This window comes from Canis lupus, chromosome 4 (genome assembly GCF_048164855.1).
Source record: "Canis lupus baileyi chromosome 4, mCanLup2.hap1, whole genome shotgun sequence".
Classification (NCBI taxonomy): Eukaryota; Metazoa; Chordata; class Mammalia; order Carnivora; family Canidae; genus Canis; species Canis lupus.
Genome location: NC_132841.1, coordinates 35,531,778 through 35,546,068, shown reverse-complemented (window position 1 = coordinate 35,546,068; position 14,291 = coordinate 35,531,778). Strand labels below are relative to the sequence as shown.

At 56.3% G+C, this 14,291-nt stretch overlaps 1 long non-coding RNA gene across 2 annotated transcripts; it reads left to right on the top strand.

Moving 5' to 3' along the window:
- The first annotated feature begins 4,993 nt into the window (after positions 1-4,993).
- LOC140631540 (uncharacterized) lies at positions 4,994-12,224 on the top strand. 2 transcript variants are annotated; one of them, XR_012029081.1, is made up of 3 exons: positions 4,994-5,098; positions 11,824-11,980; positions 12,081-12,224. It is a non-coding gene; the product is annotated as an uncharacterized lncRNA (long non-coding RNA). The 2 variants fall into 2 exon arrangements; XR_012029080.1 differs by lacking the exon at positions 4,994-5,098 and adding an exon at positions 8,122-8,422.
- The last annotated feature ends 2,067 nt before the right edge of the window (positions 12,225-14,291 follow it).

Genomic DNA, 14,291 nt, shown 5'->3' with positions numbered 1-14,291 from the left:
TGAGTGTCTACTGTTTTAGGCCCCAATTTGTACTAATTCATTACATAAGCCCCAGGAAACTCATACAAATCCTCTTTATTTTCAACTCTCCAAGTTTGCATACTTACATTCTCCCCCTACGTGCACGCACACACACGCACACACACGTACACTCCAGAGGGGAGCCTGGGGAAAGGCAACACGAAGCAGAGGATCTGTGCCTGTCTTACACACGGGACCAGAGGCCAAGGGGTTGCTGGAGGTTAGCAGGGCACCCGGCTCAGGTCACAGCACAGGATATGCACAGGAACAAAAGAAATGTGTCTGATTCACATTTCCTGATTTCAAAACTCACTCTAAAGCTACAATAACCAAAACAGTGCGATACTAGCAGAAAGATAGACACACAGACCAACAGAATAGAACCGAGAATACCCAGAATTAAACCCATGCTTCTATGGTCAATTGATTTGACAAGGTTGCTGTGTCCCTTTTTGAGGAAAGAACGATCTTTCAACCAACAGCACTGGGACAACTTGATTTCTACCTGCAACAGATGGAAGCTGGAGCCCTGCCTCTCACGCTATACAGACATTAATTCAAAATGTATCAAAGACCTAAATGTATCAAAGACCTAAAATCAGAGCCAAGACTATAAAACCCTTAGAAGAAAATATAGGGGTAAATCTATGACCTTGGATTTGGCAACGGATTCTTAAATATGACACCAAAAGCAAAAGCAAAAAAAGAATAATAACGAATAAACGCACTTCATCAAAACACAGAAACCTTGGAGAATCAAAGGATATCATTGAGAAAGTAATAAAACATACAGAATGGAAGAAAATATGTGAAAATCATGTACATATTCAATACCCGGAACGTATAAAGAATCCCTAAAACCCAGCAGCAAGGAGATAAACCCAAATTTAAAGATGACCACAAACCTCGCATACGTATTTCTCCAAAGAAATGACACGTAAATGGCCAATAAGCACGCGAAAGGATGCTCCATGTCCAGTCATGAGGGAGATGCAGATGAAATCGCGACGAGACACCACCTCACATCTACCAAGGTGGCCATAATTTTTTAAATGGAACGTAACACGGGTCGGTGAGGTTGGGGGAGAACTCAAAGCCCTCATACCTCATCTCCAGGGAGAAGGTAGGACGATGCGGCCACTTTGGAAACCAGGTGGCTCCTTGAGAGGACCGGGTGGGCCCACCACGCGACCCAGCATCTCCAGTCCCCCGCGGGGAGATCCAGAGCAGCCCTGGTCACGGCTGCCCAACTGCAAGCCACGAAGGCGAACCGGGGTGCGTGCGGGACACCTGCCGCAGAGGCGCCGCAGCCCCACATGGAGCCCACCTGGCTCGGCACGGCTGCTGCCTTGGGCTCGGGGTCGCGCGTTGTGGGATCAAGCCCAGTGCTGGGCTCCGCGCTCAGGGGGCATCTGCTTGGGGGTCTCTCTCCCTCCCGCCTCCCCCCACTCTCGCTCGCTCTCTCTAAAAAAAGGAATGACGTTTTGATACATGCTGACCGCATGGATAAACCTTGAAAATAAATATTACGCTAAGTGGAACCAGCCAGATCCAAGCTGACGAAGATCTCATGACTCCGCGAAATCTCTAAAATAGATAAACTCGTAGAGACAGAAGGTAGAGATGGCAAAGGGCTGGGCGAAGCGGGGGGCGAGGCGTTGGTGGTTAGCGGCTGCAGAAACGGGGTCCCAGAAACTCTTGGGGGACTGTGGCGAGGACGGCACGCCAGCACGGATGTGTTGCATGTCCCTGACCTGCACGCAGTGAAACGGTTAAAATGGCAAATCTTACGTTGTGTTACAGCCACGTCTCACGCAATAAAAAAGAACGCGTGTGTGAAGGGCCAGGCCAGCAGTGGTCAGGAGCCCGGCAGGGGTCGGCAGCAGGGGTCCTATCCTCAGACACTCAGTGCGAGGCTTGTCAGCAGTCCTGGGCGCCCCCAAATCCATCTCTTCTGAAAAAGAGGAGAAAGTCCAGGGCACAAAGAGATCATGCATATTCATAAGTTGGCATCCTGGCGTTCGCCGAACACACTCCTCTGCCACCAGCAGGCCCCGGAGCAGGTCACGGATGGCTCTGCAGCAAGGGCACGGCTCCTTGTCCACTGCCCCCGGAGACAGCCGCGGGGACACCGGGTTGCCGGGGACAGGGATGGGGGGGGTGCACACCTTGGAAGGCTGGTTACTGCTGCGCCAGGCAATTCAAGAGGCAAAGAGGATGGGACAGAGGGCTCCGGGCCATCTGGAGGTCCCTGAGGCAGTGACGGGGAGGCTGCGCCCTGCAGCTTGGGGGCCGGAGGGTGTGGGGCAGGTGTCACTGTGGGCAGGGGCCACCAGGGGAGGGAGGGGGCATGGAGCGCAGGAAGAGAAGAGCCGGGGGGCTGGAATGGGGGCTGTGGAGACGTGAGCCCCAGAGAGAAGAGATGCAAGGGAGGGTCCCCCGCCAGGACTCATGGGGAGAAGCGCCCCAAGGCCCACTTGTGCTTGCAGAGGAGCCAAGATGAGCGAGGGCCATGGGTGGGGGTCACCAGGGGCTCCGGGCGGGCACTGCCCCCACGGGGCCTCCAGCCCTTGCCCGCACTGGAAGAGCCAGGCCAGGCTTGGGGGGGGGCGGGGGGGGGGGCGGGGGCGCAGGGGGGCTGCTTCCCGGCAAGAGCAGACATGGGGGCTGGTGTGCAAAAAAGCAGGGCCCTGGGCCCACAGCCAGGCCCCCTCAGCCCACAGCCTCTGTAGGGTTCAAGTGCTACTCAATGACAGCAAGGAGAGGGGTGGGGACATCAGAATGTCGGCCCCGCTGAGGAAGCTGTGGCCCGGCCCTTGTCCCCAGCCCACTGTCCCCACCCAGTGTCCCCAGCCTGGGGTCCCCAAGCAGGCCGGCTCTGCTGCACCCCTCAGCTTCCTGACCCCCACGCTCTCAGCACTACGTCAGCCACACCAGCCGGCACAGCCAGCCTCCTGCGAGCCTGACATCAAGTCTCCAGAGACAAGGGACCACTGAGACAGGCTGTGACTCTGGTGTCGTGGTAACGGCAGGACACAGGACACGCTGGCTGTGGAGGCCGCGGCTCCTGCCTGTCGAAGTGCGTGTATCTGTGGGCTCCGGGCCAGGCCTGGATGCCCGGCGGCCTCAGGGGTGCGGGCGGGAAGCTGGGTGACCCACTCTCAGACATCTAGGGGGCCGGGGCCCCACCACCCAGCGTCTGGGCTGGAAGAGCTGTGCTGGGACCAGGCTCTGAGCCCCTCAGCCGTCCCAGGGAGGGGTGGGCTCGGCCCCGCTGCAGAGGGGGTGCCCTGCCGGCCCAGCCCGGAGGTGGCACAGGCTGTTCACCCTTGGTTTGGCTTTTAGGGAGCGCGCCTGCAGGGATTCCTGGGACCAGGCTCTCCTGACAGAAAGGAAGCTGAGCCGGAGCCCTGAGAGGCCCCAGGAAGGGTCTTTTCCACCGAGGCACGAAGGCTTCTAAAATCAGCCGTTTCTGATGAAAGACGCAACAGCCACTTATTGTAGAAACCTTGGGAAATGTGAAAAATATAAAGATAATAAACAAAAACATGACTGCAACCCCGTAGTCACTGTGGTCTTTCCCTCCAGGGCTCTGGTCAGGCTGCCTCCTGGACTGTGACACAGCGAGGACCCCACTCCAGGGGCTCCTAGGGTCCGCACACTGGTTGGAAGCGGGTAATGGGCCCTGAGTGCCCTCAGTGCCCCTCAAGGGCCCTCCCCGCCCTCCGACACAGCCACTTCCGACGACACGGAACCCAGAAAGGCCTCTGGGTACATGAAGCCTATTGCCCTCAGGTCCCCCGTGCGCTCCGGCCTCCACCGGCCTCACCCCCATGACTTGCACGCAGGCCCCTCCTTCCGATCGATGAGCAAAGGACTGTCGTGCATCCGGCCACACTCGCGAAGGAACCCGTTTGCTTCAGCGACCCCGACACGCTCCGACCCCCAGGGAGGCAGATCCAAGCCGCTGGGGAGACTTTTTTTTAATGGAAGTAGAGCCAACCTGTCGTGTCAGACAAGCACGTGATGCTCACCGCCAAGAGGTGGGGCCCCGCCGGCCACCAAAGGCACCACAGTGACATGGCCCACGTCTGTGACTGAGCTCCTCCCCCACTGATCCCCCTGGCCCGACGCCGCCTCCCATCCCCCCATGATGTTGCCCACTCCTGCCCCTCCCCTTGGCCAACGAGTAAAGACAGCTTCTCTTTTTCGTTGTTGCTATTGTGGTCTGTCCACTTGTTTTGTTTTTTTAGGTCCCACATACAGATGGAATCATGGGTATCTGTCCTTCACTTATTTCACTCTTATCTCCCTTATTTTCCCTCTTATTTCACTTAGCATTAATATGCTCTAGGTCCCTTAGAAGAATTAAGTCAATTAAATACATCAAAAAAGAATAGAAAGGAAGAATCATAAAAGGACTGCCTGGTCTAAGTTCATTTTAAAACCCGTGCGAATCAATAAATAGAACTCGAAAGGGAAAACGAATCTAAACTGACACACAAACGGGCATTATCCACGGTTTGGTTTTCATCTGGTTTATCTGTACGTCCTAACTTTTGTTTGCATGAGACAAAGTTAAACTTGGCTTTTTTGTTCAAAGACAAAAGTATAAGTCATTTGTGCAGCATTCGTTTCAAGAAAAGGGGACTTTCAAAAAAAAAGACACCAGAGGGGTCTGGGCACCTGGCCGCCCGGCAAGGGTGCAGCCGCCGCCACCTCAGCCGCCACCTCTACTCTACTTGTTCAATAGTTCTAAAAACCAAGTGTTTCTGAGCCAAACGTCTGCTCGGCCCCGTCTGCATAAGGAAGTCTCCATATCTGCATAGGAACACATGCGTGTGTTAATTGGTCTCTGTTGATAAACACACACGCGGTAGATTCCTGTGTCAACACTGCGGCCGGGCGCCGCTGGAGGAAGCGTGATGGGGCGATAAGCAGGAGGCGCTCCATGTGCCCGGAGCCCGCAAAGCGCGGCCGCCCGCCGACGGCTCTCTCCCGCCGTGCTCCATCTACGTTATGCCGTCCTGCTACTTACACACGAACACTAGACGGGCCTCCCGACGTCCAGGCCGAGGTGGGTGCTCCACTCGGGAGCCGCCTGGGCTGAGCCCGAGGGACCACTGCAGCCTCCACGAGCTGTGCTGCCCGGGGGAACCTTCCGGTCCGCCCTTCGGCCTCCTCCCTAGAGCTCAGCCCTGAACCTCCAGGCTCCTTTGTCTGTCCTCCGTGGCACTCACTCCAGGCCAGGCATTGCGTCGGCCACGCAGCGGGGAGGGACCCGGGGCCGGGGGGGGCCACAGCCAGGAGGACGCCCAGACAGACGTCCTTTCTTCCGTCCCGTTCTGACCCGTTCGGTGGCCACACAGGCAATGAGGCAAGGCGCCGGGGAAAGTGCTCGGAGAGTGAACTTGGACTGTTTGCAGGGACTCAAGGGCGGCATGTTTGAGGGACAGAAAATCAGTGGTCGGTGGAGGGAGCAGAGGCTGGAAAAGAGCGTGAGGAAGGCGGCCAGACGTGGGCCGGCAAAGGCCCGGGGGCCACGGAAGCGCTGGGGCTGCAGCCTGCAGGGCTGGGAACCACCAGATGGTAGCGGCAGGGTCAGATTTGCACCTGGAGCCGGAGGAAGCTGCCGGACAGCAAGGCGTGACAGCAAGGCCGGACGCGGAGGTGCCCCTGAGGGAGCTTCTCGCCATAGCCGCGGGGCAGGAGCTGTCAGGCGGCGGGGTGGCGGGGTGGCTATGAAGGAGGCCCAGCGGGAGCGCAGGGCAAGGGCCTGCTCTCTTTGGGCTTGCCTTTGGGTGTGGGGGTGTCGCCCACGGGCACGGGAAGTCTGGGGACCGCCAACCTGCAAGAGCGGCGGAAGCCAAGGGAACCCAACGCAAGTGCTCACGGGGAGTCCGGCAGGTGGGCTGCAGAGGCCCAGGCAGGGCCAGGGAAGGGCTGAGCCCTGAGGGCCAGAGTTAGGGGAGCGGCCGGGCGGACGTGGGGGGCCGCGGGGCGTCTCCGCGGATGTGGCGGATGTGGCGCTGAGAGTGAAGTGCTGCCGAGGCCGCGTGGGGAGGGGGCCGGCGTGCGGGGAGCAGCAGGCCACGTGGGCCTCTCCGGACGGCAACTCCAGCAGCTGCGGGCGTGACCGACGGCTGAAGCTGGCAGAGCGCGAGAGGGCGGCGGCCGTGGGTCACGATGCTCTCGGAGGAGCTTGATCTCCGAGGAGAAGAGCTAAGAGGGCTGTGAGGTCCCGGGAGCTGCGGCCGCGTCCCGGAAGGCCAGGGCCTGCGGGGAGGGAGCCCAGGGCCACTTGGAAGGACGCGGCCCGACGGCCAGAGCTTCCCCAGGGAGTGATCCACACACGCCTGGGGCTGTCGGTCCCGCAGGCTCAGGGCTGGGACACTGGCCAGTGTGGAGCCCCGCGCAGGCGGGCAGGAACGTCGAGGAGGCTCAGGGACAGGCTGCCCGCTAGGCCCACGGCTCGACGCCGATGCTCTGAGCCCTGAGCGCAGGGGACGCAGGCCGCATGGGCTGGGGCTGGAGCCTGGGCGACACGCGGGCAGCAGCGGGACCCGAGCCTCCGAGCCGCCATCCCGGTGCCTTCTCGGTGTTTTGGACACTTGCGGCTCGTTCCCCACGTGTCCATCGGTGCTCAGTGAGAATGCACACCGATGACGCTGTTGCCTGGCCTTTGCCAGGCCGGTGCGCGGCTCTGAGGCGGCCACTGCTGACCTAAGTGACTGACGTAACCACCCGGCCGCAGCCCCAGCTCCCGCGTGGACTTGCCGGGCCCAGGGCAACCCGGCTCTGAATGCAACGAGCCTCGGGCCACCCCCTGCTGGGTCCTGGGAGCTCAACGCCAGGGTTGGGGGGGTGAGGGGGTGGAGGGGTGGGGGGGCCCTGCCGAGGGCCTCTGCTCGGGCTGGCAGGGTCGAAGGGAGGCCTGAGGAAGTACCTCGTCTCCCACGGGATACAGAAATCATGGACCCTCCCAAAAGTGCACAGAATCCTGAGAACATTCTAGTCGAAGCCCCCATTTGACAGATGCAGAAGCTGAGGCTCGGTGTTAGCGACCTCCAGGCCCTTCTCAGTGAGCTGGTGACATGGGAGCCACACACGGGGAAGACGGCTGCCATGGCGACAAGCCCGTCACCCCCTGGCCAGCGCACTGGACCCCGCGTGGCTCAGGACGGGTCAGGGCCCCGGGGAGCAGGGACGTGTCCCGCAGCGCATGCCACCACCCTGGGGACGCGTCAGGACAGGAGTGTCACCCCTGCCCGTGCTTGTGGGCCAGGACTCAGCGCTTAGGGCCACAGTGGCCTCGCTTAGCAAGCTGAGCCCAAAAGCTGTGGAAGTGGCCTCAGGGCCCAAACTCCGATGCGGAGCCCGGATGAAGTAGCAGGGGGCTCAGGGCCCGCGGGACCCCAGACGAGCTCAGGGACAAGCCAGTGGCCCTCTGCAGGGCCCCGCCGCTGATCCACCAGCTAACATCTGGCCCCCGGAAGCCCCGGCCTCGGGCTCCTGAGCAGGGAGGCACCTGCCCCTCTCCCGGGACGGCCCCAGGGTCTGAGCACCCCGCCAGCCAGCTCCCCGAGCTCCCAGCTCCAACCCCCTCGGGCCGGCTCGGTTGTCGCCTCCCGGGACAGGACACCCATGCCCCCGTGCCAGCCCATGGGCAGCAGCAGCAGCCGCAGCACCTGGCTGCAGCCACGGGGCCTCCCAAGGCCAGCCCCCCGCCAGTCACACCAACCGGCCTCCTCCGGCCCCCCCCCCCCCGCCGCAAACACACGGGAGATCTGCTGCCTGCGGCTGCGCTCACCACCCGCCCGGCACCCAAGCCCCCAAAGGGCCCTGGGGGGATGGGCCGGCCCGTGTGCACGGGGGAAGTGGGTGGCTCGAACCGCCCGCCCGCTGCGGCACCTAGCTGGGCCACATGCTGAGGGGCGTCCCGAATGAGGTTGGAGGGCGGCGGCCGTGGGCGCTTCCCCGGCTCAGGCCTCAGGCCCTGCTGGGCGCAGGCGCGGGTCCAGGTTGCACAGGTGCTCAAGCACCCGCCCCCCACACTCTGTGATATTTAACTCTCTATTTTTTTTTTTTTTTTAGATTTTATTTATTTATTTGACAGAGAGTGAGCAAGAGCGAGAAGGGGGAGTGCGGAGGGCGAAGCCGACTCCCCTCCGAGCAGGGATCTCAGGACCCTGGGATCACGACCTGAGCTGGAGGCAGATGCCCAACTGAGCCCCCCAGGCGCCCTCATATTTAACTGTTGTGACGCTCTGTCCTGGGGGAAGTGGTGCAGGCTGCCACCTCGGAGCTGCCAGCCGTGCTGATTAGAGAGCCCAGTAGTCCTTCCCCAGGACGCGACTGAGGCCCCCCCCGCCAGCTGGCAGCACGGCTCACACCTGCCCAGGTGAGGTACAATCTCCCCGTGCCCCAGACACCTGGGTTGAAGAAATGTGGGTCAGGAAACAGTGGGTAAGGGAGGTGTCTTCTTGGGAAATCCTGGCTCCGCAGCACCTCCACCTGCCCCCACACCCTAAGGTCCTGAAGCCCAGAAGGGGCTGCAAGGGACGTTCGCAGGTGGCAGCGGGCTGCTGGCCCTGCAGAACACACTACCCAGGGAGGGAGATAAGGCTATCGGGGTTTGCGACGCGGGCCGGAGCTCTTTGTTCTGAATGCGCGCCCTACTTTCCCTACGGTTTCCTTGGCAGTCAAGACAAAGACTAATCAAATGCCCATTAACACCTTTATGAATGAAAGGAAATGTATTTAAAGAGAGCTTTGTGCTGATACACAATTGCCCTGATAAACTTCTCGAAGTCTGACGGGAATCCATTCCAAATAAATGGTGACATTTAAGCAGCCTGTAACCCCAAGGGCCGGGGTGCAGCCACTCTCCGCAGATCCCTCCCGCCTGGGGCAGGAAGTGCTTGGTCGCTGTCAGCGAGGAGAGCATCCTAGTCTGCTCTGCAAACCCCTTCCCGGTATCTTCTGGAGACCCCGGGGCCCCAGGCTGGTGTGCCTCCGTGGATTGGCATCAGTCTAGCAAAATATACCAGACCCTTGAAGACACTGTGTAGGGAGAAGCCCCACCACCAGACGAGGCCACGCCAAGATCTCTGTCACCAGGGGATGTCTGCCCAAGTCAGCACGACCCAGTTTAAAACAGAGACGAGAGCTGTGCTCATTCCTCCACCATCAGACATCCCTCAACACGCTGTAGGAATCAAAGATTTCCTCTTTGAGGAACTTGCAGATCTTTGCAGCATTTCTTGGGCATTATTGGTCCCTGCAAAGTGGTAAGGACAGAACAACTCCCGGCTTCCTGCCAAGAAGTTTGACTTGAGGCTGTTCTTGATTTTCTAAAGAAGCGAGGCCATAGAACAACTCACCTGGTGAGGGCAACCTGCCTGATGTCTCTGGCTCGGCTCTGGGGAAATAGCCCCTATGTCCGGCTTATGCTGCTCTGTCCACCGGGACACTGTCCCACCCCATGTCCTACGACCCCAACATGTTTGCTGACCTCAGTGCCCTATCACCAGATTCAGCTCTAGGCAACTGGAATTCTTTTGGGCCATGCCCAGCTCCAAATCAGCCCACACCCTAATCTGGCCCCCATCCGCATGGATTGGTCAGGCCTTGACCCAAGGTTTCCCTAGAGCTCCAGATCTAAGCACCTGACCGTCCATCTGCATGCCCAAGTGTGCCATCAACAACATGTCCTAAGATGAGCTACCCGTCCCCCAAATTCTGCTCATCTGGTCCACCTGGTCATTCTGATCCATCTCATTAAATGCACCAACTGACACCTACTTTCCCAAGCCCAGAACCTGAGAATCTTCCTTCTCTCCCCGACACCCAAGGCATCCTGTCCACTTGACACCTAAATATGTCTCCAATGCATCTCTCCTCTCCAAGCCCACCTCTGCTTTGGTGTTTTTTTTTTTTTTTTCCTGCCTGGCATCACTTTCTTTGAGAGACTACCTCTATCTCCTGCTATAATAATGCTCCCACCAAAACCACGATGAGGTCCCACCTCACACCAGTCGGGATGGCTAAAATTAACAAGTCAGGAAACAACAGATGTTGGTGAGGATGCAGAGAAAGGGGGGCCCTCAACCCTGTTGGGAATGCAGGCTGGTGCAGCCACTCTGGGGAACAGCATGGAGGTTCCTCAGAAAGCTAAAAATAGAGCTACCCTATGCCATGGCAATTGCACTAGTAGGTATTTACCCAAAGGATACAAGCATGATGACCCAAGGGGGCACCATTCCCCCCATGTTTATAGCAGCAGTGTCCACAATAACCAAACTATGGACAGAGCCCAGATACCCATCACCAGATGAACAGATAAAGATGTGGTACACACACACACACGCTGGAATATTACTCAGCTATCCAAAAGAATGAAATCTTGCCATTTTCAAGGACATAGAACTAGAGGATATTATGCTAAGCAAAATAAGTCAGTCAGAGAAAGACCATATAATTTCGCTCCTATATGGAATTTAATATAAACAAAACAGGGGAAGGGAAGGAAAAATAAAATAAAATGAAAACAGAGAGGCAAACCATAAGACACTCTTAATTCCAGGAAACAAACTGAGGATCACTGGAGGGGAGGCGGGTGGGATGGGGTAATTGGGTGATGGGCGTGAAGGAGGGCACGTGGGTGTTACACGCAGCTGACAAATCACTACATTTTACCCCTAAACTAGCAATACACTTACGTTAACCTCATTGAATGTAAGTCTTTAAAACATAATAATGATAATGATGATAATAATAATACTATCAGAGCCATGTGATTCAAGTGAAGTTGACCCACCACCCTGACCCAGGGGTAGTCCCCGGACCCAGGCCTGGCTAAAGAAGGTGTGCAGCAACTTGGCCACGGTCATCTGTTCAGGACTGAGCCATGGGAAGCCTCTCTTGGGTTCTGCCTGGGCGCAGGAAGAAAGCTATGCTCCTTGTCCCTGTGCTCATGAGGAGCAACGGTGGGAGCTATGGAGCCTCCTCCTGTCCACGTAGGAGGATGAGGCCATGAAGAAACCAGTAGAATTAAGGAATTAGAGTTGTGGAGACAAAAGGGTAAGGGAAGGAGAGTCCTGATGTCATTGTTTGAATCCCTGGATCCAGCCTAAAACCAAAGAACTTCCTTTGGAAGAGCTCCATCCCATGATATGAATCCATAAATCCCTATTTGGTCATAACCAGGTTGAGTTGGGGATCTGTCTCGAGGAACTGAGCATCTGGTGGACACAATAGCTCCCATGGTCGGGTCTTTCTGCCTTCAAACTCCCCTCCTGTACTGGTCAGCTAGGTTGCCATAACGATGTATCACAAACAAGGTGGCTTAAATAATAGAAATGTATTGTCGCAATGTTCTGGAGGCTGGAAGTCCAAAATCAAGGTGTCACCTGGGTTGGTTCCTTTGAAGGCTGTGAGGAACGTGTCCAATGCTCCTAGCTTCTGATGGTTTGCTGGCAATCTTTGACCTCCCTTGGCCTGTAGAAGCATCACCCAGACCTTTTCTTTCATCTACAGTATGTACGTCTCTCTCTTCAAATTGCCTCCTTCTATGAGGATATCAGTCATGTTGGATCAAGGGTCCACCCTCCTCCAGCCCGGCCTCACCCTATACCTGCCATGCCCCCTACTTCCAAGTAGGGTCACATTCTGAAGTACTGGGGGGTTAAATTTTCAACATTATGAATTAGGGGTGAGGGACACAATTCAACCGGTACCATCAGCCAGCCCACCTCCAGCTCTGCCCCGCATCAGAGGTCGCTCGCTTATGCCCACCTTCAGATCCTCTCGTCTTCGCCTGCTGGTCCAGTGGCCACCGCAGCACCCAGCTCTGCAAGGTTCTGACCGACTTCCTGCAGGTGTGACCTGGTGCCACATCATCTTATACACTCACCGCACACCTTCTCACCCCTCCCCGGAGCTGCTCTGTTCAGGAGAGGTGAGTTCAAGGTCTAAGAATGCACAACTCCATGGGGAAAACCCCTGATGAGTGAAATACAAGGATTGATGGTTAAATTCCTACTTCTTTCTCCTTCCAGAGAGTCTGTCCTGAGACTTACACAGAAGATCAAGTAATCCGCTGCCTTTGAAAAACAGCCAGTTCAGTAACACGACTTCGAATTGGCTCTCTCTCCCTCCCCGTCTCACTCCCCATGTCCTCACTTCATTCTCCAATAAAGGAAAAGCCCATAAGCCTCTGCCTCAGCTTCTCTTTACGGGAACCCAGGCCAGCTCAGCCACACTGATCTCTCTAAATGAAACCTGGCCATGCCATTCCCCTGCTTAAGGACCTCCATGGTCCCTCCATTACTCATAAAGTTCAAACTGTCTAGCTGAAAGCCAGAAGGCAGCTTGGAGGTCATCTGGTCAACATTTTCCCTGCTGTAATATTCCAAGTCATGGACTTTGGAATTCATCAGATTCGGTTTCAAATCTGGCTCTTTTTGAAAATCTGGATAAAGTTTTTTCCCCCTCCATTCACTTCTTATCTACCCAATCTGAAGGTTGAAGAGGCAATGCCTATAGCGTGTCTAGCGCAGTGTTTGGGGCACTAAATACGTAGTAGCCAGTATTTTTACAGACGCAGAATCAGAAACCAAGATGCAGAAGGGGCCTCTGAGGATAACACAGCCAGCTAGCAACAGCTTTACTACACATGGAACCAAAATCCTATAAAACCCAATGCCTACACCCCACAAATAAGAGGGAAATATCACTCCCTTCAGATTAACTTAAAAAGTTTTTAAATGTATTCACTCTTCAGATACTTCTTTTGCACCTCCCCTATGCAGAGAGTCCTCCAGGAGTCAAACCGTGAATAAAACACACAAGGTCCTTGCCTTCATGGGGTTTGCATCCTAATGGGGAAATAAGGCACCACACAACAAAGCAATAAATGCATGTAAGCGTGTCATGGGGTGCCGAGTCCTATGGCATAAAGTAGGCATGCGGGGCGAGGAGGTTGTATTTTCATAGCGTGGCTGGGGAATTAATCTTCTGAAAAAGGTTCACTTAAGGTGAAGGGAACAAGGGCGTGAAAATGTGGATATCAGAGGGTAGCCTCGGGGTAGGAAGTACAAAGGACTGAAGTAAGAGCAATTTGAGAGTGCTCCAGAGACAGCAGGAGGCTAGCGCTGCTGAAGGAGGTGGAAGAGGGGAAGGGTGGTGGCCAGTGAGGTCAGAGACAAGCAGATGGCCAACTCGGGCAGGCCCTGGACGAGGGATGTGGCTCTTAGGGTGATGGAAAACCAGTAAAGGGTTCTGAACAGAGAGTTTAAAGGACTGCTCTGCCCGAGTGAAACCCTCAGAGACAAGGCCACCGCAATCATCTTGGAGAGAGGGTGGTGATGGCCTGGACCGGGGGGCAGAGCCCGGGAAGGTCATTCTCGATACATTTTGAAGGCAGAGTTTAGAGAACTCACTGGAGGGCTGTAAGCGGAATTGGACCTCAAATGGTACATTCTGAGAGTAAGTGAAGGAAAAGGAATGATAAAACTTTCTATGAGAAATGCTTGTTCCCTAGTCATGGAGATTAAATGTGCAGACGTTTGGCAGTGACGTGATGGATAAGCTCTGGGTATCAAAAAAGCTGTGCCCACGGGCCTTGGACAGCTGTGGTGACTTATACTTATCCTTAACTCTTTATATCTGTTATCCTTAAGTATTTATGCACTTGGAGGGTTTCCAACACATCTTCATTTGCCTAGCAGCTACAATGTGTGATGTGGTTCCCAATGGGGATACAGGCGCAAACAAAAACTCAGCATCCTTGGGAAGCTTCCTTTGGAAGCTGGATGTACAAACCTGAGAGCAGGCTGGAGAGTCACATCTGAGAGCATTAGACGCATAAACAGTGATGTTGAAAGCCAGGAAGCTGGGTGAGGCCACCTAGGGAACTAGAGGTGGGCCTCCCTGTCTCTCGGGCGGGGGGGTGGGGGGGGACATGCCAGTATTCCGAGGGCAGGGACACCAGGTCCAAGAAGGAACCTGAGAAGGACGGTCCAGCAGAACCATGAGTGGGGTGTCCCGGAAAAGCCACATGCAGAAAGAGACTCGAGGAGAAGGGATTGATCGACCAGCTGCCAAACATTGCTAATTGGCCACAAAAGACAAAACTGAGAACTGACCGTGGGATCTGGCGACATGGGGAGGTCACTGGTGGCCTTGGCAAGAGCTGTTTGGATGGACAGGTGAGCACAAAAGAGCATGGGAGAAGAGCAGCAGAGACTTCAAGATCAGACAAGCCTTTG